The sequence below is a fragment of the Cervus canadensis genome, chromosome 4, assembly GCF_019320065.1.
Source record: "Cervus canadensis isolate Bull #8, Minnesota chromosome 4, ASM1932006v1, whole genome shotgun sequence".
In the NCBI taxonomy this organism is placed as follows: domain Eukaryota; kingdom Metazoa; phylum Chordata; class Mammalia; order Artiodactyla; family Cervidae; genus Cervus; species Cervus canadensis.
Window position 1 is genome coordinate 66,839,579 of NC_057389.1, and position 5,030 is coordinate 66,844,608.

The 5,030-nt window shown below is 39.3% G+C and overlaps 1 pseudogene; it reads left to right on the plus strand.

Moving 5' to 3' along the window:
* The first annotated feature begins 1,847 nt into the window (after nt 1-1,847).
* Nucleotides 1,848-2,816, plus strand: LOC122440874 (annotated as a pseudogene).
* Nucleotides 2,817-5,030: the final 2,214 nt, after the last annotated feature.

Here is a 5,030-nt window from a genome sequence, read left to right on the forward strand (position 1 = left end):
GTGTGGAAGATCCCCTAGAGAAGGGAATGGTTACCTACTCGAGTAATCTTGCCTGGAGAATTACATGGATAGAAGAGCCCACTTAGCTACAACCCATTGGGTCACAAAGAGTAGGATATGACAGAGTGACTAACACTTTCACTTTTCACAAGTGTATACTAGCTTAATATGAGATAAAAATGTTTTGCCCTTTGATTTTCTCTGAAAAATTAGATCTAAAATGATAATCGTTTTTTCTTTGGATGATTGGAAGAATACAAATGAGAAATGGGTGATTCATTCCCTGGAAATTTATAAATCTTCTCAACACATATCATAGTTGTAGATGGAGAAGGCAATGGCAACCCACTCCAGTACTCTTGCCTGGAAAATCCCATGGATGGAGGAGCCTGGTAGGCAGCAGTCCATAGGGTCGCTGAGTCGGACACGACTGAGCGATTTCCCTTTCACTCTCATGCATTGGAGAAGGAAATGGCAACCCACTCCAGTGTTCTTGCCTGGAGAATCCCAGGGATGGAGGAGCCTGGTGAGCTGCTGTCTATGGGGTCGCACAGAGTCGGACAGACTGAAGCGACTTAGCAGCAGCAGCAGCAGCATAGTTGTAGAAAATAGATGAAACCATTGAAGAACTACAGTACTTCATTTTATATAAGCTAAGTGCAAATGTGCTAAGTCTCCTCATTCATGTCCGACTCTTCACAACATTATGGACTGTAGCCTGTCAGGCTCCTCTGTCCATGGGATTCTCCAGTCAAGACTACTGGCATGGGTTGCCATGCCCTTCTCCAGAGGATCTTCCTGACCCAAGGATTGAACCCATGTCTTCTGTGTCTCCTGAATTGCAGGTGGAGTCTTTACACTGAACCACCAGAGAAGTCCCTTATACAAGCTAACTTTCACTCAAATACCAGTATTTCTTGCCTGAAAGCTGTTAAGGGCCTCTTGTACCCATCTGTGTATCAGAATAATGGCACCAAAGATCTAACATAGTCTGTACTCAGTTCTTCATCAGTGACTGACAGAAATTGGTATATTACCTTGTCCCACTGATGAGATAGCCCTATCATCTAGTGGCTGTAAGAGTTCTCTTTGGGTTCAGCTCCATTTTTCTCAAAATAACATTTTGAAATTGGATTACTTACCAGCAAGATGACAAGACACGAGCAAGATAGAGTGGTTGCAACCACTGACATTCTGAAGTGTGAACATCACTAATAATTTCAGTACAGTGAATTGGTACAGGATGGAGGTAGAATGAAATAGGCTTTTAATACTCCTTTAGCATTTGAGATATTTTAGACAATGATATTTTTTAATAAAATTTATTGAAAAATGTTAGGTACCAGGTACTATGCTAGGTGCTGAGGAACAACAGCGCACTTTGAGTTATCGTTTTAATATAAATGAAAATATTGTTATCAATCATTATTTTTACTAAAAGAGGGACAGTCAAGATTTTCAAGTCAGAGAAATGGAGGGTAGAAAATTAATATCTAGGATTTAGGAAAAATTGATTATAAAGAAGCTGAGACTAATTGACAAATAAATACAGATCATTGTAACTCTTTATATCTGGGTTTTTTAAATCACAGACTAAAGACATGTTTGGATCATTTACAGAGTATTTAATGGTCAAAAACTGAGGCTGTATATGAGAAGAGTATCTTTATGATTTGTGCATTTAAACCACCGTCTATGCCAACAGAATGCTTTCAAAATTACTTGTTTTGGGCCCCCACATCTGTGCCACGCCTACCTATCAGCCTCAAGCACCACTGAAGGAGGTTTTTCTGCATAAGTGGAGAAGACAGTTGTTGCAAGTAGGAGAAGCACAACATATTTTAAAGATGTCTGAAGATGAAGAAAAAGTGAAATTATGCCTTCTTGAACCAGCTATCCAGAAATTTACTAAAATGGTAATCCCAACAGACCTGGAGATGTTAAGAAAATGCCAGGTAAATACTGAGAAATATTAGAGGTGCTGAACATGGGACAAGTTACATGAAGAGCATGTCAATTCAGCAACTCTGCTGCAATATTGGAGGAATGGAGAAGCTTTGTTTGAAAGTCCAAAAGGATGACCTAGGACTTCTAAAGAAAATGATAGATTCTGTTGAAGATGCATCAGCTGCAACAGCAGGATTTTTCCAGCTCCATCTAGAATCTGTAGAACTTAAGAAACAATTTAATGATGAAGAAACTTTATTACAGCCTTCTTTAGATCCATGACTGAGAACATTTCATACTATTGAAAATGAAGCTGATCCTGAGTATGACTCAGATGTATGCGTTGCCTGAAACTCCTCGAGATTAAAATGCTGCAGAATCATGGGAGACCTTAGAAGTGGACTTAATTGAACTTAGCCAACTGGTCACACTGATTTCTCTCTCCTAGTGAATTCTCAGCAGAAGATTGAAAGCACTAAAGACCATGTCAACAGTGCTGCTGTGACTATTGAAGAGAGAACCAAAACCTGGGGGAAGGCTGAAAAATACAAGCTGGCAGAACTGCCTGTGGCAGGCGCACTCATGGGAGGAGCGATGAAGGGTCGGATTGGCCTCCTTGATGCTTCACAAAGTGTCAGAAATTGCAGCTGCACTTGGTGGTGGGTGTTGTGCTTCACAGGTGGAAAAGTGATACAAAAACAAAACAGAAAACGATGGGGAAGCTCACTTCCAGCTGTCCAGCTCTCCCCAGCTCAACTGACCCAAAAAATGCAGTTAAAAACCAAACTTTACTAATTATCGGCACCAGCATGTCTATCCTAATGAGGACTTTGCTGCTGTTGGACTCTCAGTTGGCTTTCAGAACATGATTATATCGAAACAGTGGCTACAGATACTCAAGTGGGATTGAACTGTGATAAGGGGATATATTTTGTTGTTTGCTGGGTATTAATGGAGTTGTGAGAGACTTAGGAGCCTGGCCTGAGGCTGACAATATTTGTCAGGTAAAGTTTAAGGGCCGGCAGGGAGCAGAATTTTTACCTGGAAATGTGAAAACTGAACCCATAACTTTGATAAGGACTTGTGATGTGTGGACATGTTGGGTTACCGAAGGATAGTTTTCAGAATAGTTTCTTCCATGACCCTGACTTGGAGACCGCAAGGTTAAGCATATTATAAATATGTTTCTTTTTCTCCTAAATGTAGATTATTTAGGCATTTTAGCAGAGAAAAGAATGGAAGTTTAAGAGCTTTTCATATCAAATAGGGAAAACAGGATCTAGCAAGGAGCATGAGTGAACTGCATAATGAAATCCATTTGGCAAGCCCTATTGCATTTTTGCCTAACAATATTATACAGCAAAAGAAATAAATAGTGTAAGAAAATGGGGAAAAAATTACTTGTTTTTTATAGGAGACAATTTGGCTCCTGTGAAATCTATAACTTATAGTAACAATGATGGGTTGTACTTCACGTTCAACTAAGACTTTTGAAATGCTGCTGCTGCTGCTACTGTCACTTCAGTCGTGTCCGACTCTGTGCGACCCCACAGACAGCAGCCCACCAGGCTCCCCCATCCCTGGGATTCTCCAGGCAAGAACACTGCAGTGGGTTGCCATTTTCTTCTCCAATGCATGAAAGTGAAAAGTGAAAGGGAAGCTGCTCAGTCGTGTCCGACTCAGCGACCCCACAGACTGCTGCCTACCAGGCTCCTCCATCCATGGGATTTTCCAGGCAAGAGTACTGGGGTGAGTTGCCATTGCCTTCTCCAATTTTGAAATGACTTCTTCACTTATATCTAATTAAGATATTTTACAGGTTCCTTCAAATAGTGAAAAGGTAATGTGATCTGGCTGTTATGTTGAAATTTGCAGATTATTATTAGCATTAGCATTTTAAAAATCTCTTCTTATAAATGATTTTACATGAAAGTTCAGGGGCTATCGTAATTTCCTACCATTCTGAAAAAAAGATTTTGGGTAGAAAAATCTGATAGGTTTCTGTCACTCTTCTATTTTTTCTGTGAATGATTATCTTCTAAGTTTTGGTGAATTCTTTTGTCACAGGTAGATTTATAATCACACTATGGCACAGAAATAGGAGCATAATGGTTATACACTGTAACAGATATGGAACCATGAGTAGATCAGTGTACAATTAAATAAAAATTTAAATAACAAATAATCTATATATAATATTTCAAATTAAATTCAAATAATGTTTATACTATTTTATTAAGACAATACATATGCATTAATTGTAAAAAATATTGATACTTTTAAAAGTATACGTTTTTTTCTTTTTAAGGTTTTGCAGTAAAGTTGAGGAACTGCCTAAACCAGAGACATCCAGTCCTGGCATTGTTTGAGTTTAAATCATTTGCTTGTACATGAATTTGATTTTTAAAACACTAGAGGCACAGGAAAATAGAATAATCACATATTTATCACTCATCTCTGTCATTATGTGTGTGTCTGTTATGAATGTATGTATAATTTTTTAGATCTATATAAATCACTATTAGCTGAGCCTGGTGAGAGATAGAAAAGTAACATCTGCTCTCCTAATTCCTTCCTTATGGGAGATTTAGTCGATAAGTTGTGTACAATTCTTACAACCCCATGGACTGTAGCCAGCCAGGCTCCTCTATCTATGGAATTCTCCAGGCAAGAACACTGGAGTGGGTTGCCATTTCCTTCTCCAGGGGATCTTCCCAACTGAGGAATTGAACCCAGGTCTCCTTCATTGCAGGCAGATTTTTTACCAAGTGAGCTACAAGGGAAGCCTCCGCAAAAAAGTCACTCAGTCACGTCCAGTTCTTTGCAACCCCATGAACTATACAGTTCATGGAATTCTCCAGGCCAGAATACTGGCATGGGTACCTTTCCCTTCTCCAGGGGATCTTCCCAACCCAGGGATCGAACCCAGGTCTCCCACATTGCAGGCGGATTCTTTACCAGTTGAGCCACAAAGGAAGCCCTTCCTTATGTGAGCATATTCATTTGGAAGTAATTGCATGATAAAATAATTTTAAAGCCAGACATGAAGGTATCTTTGTTGTAAATATATCATTTTTGAGATT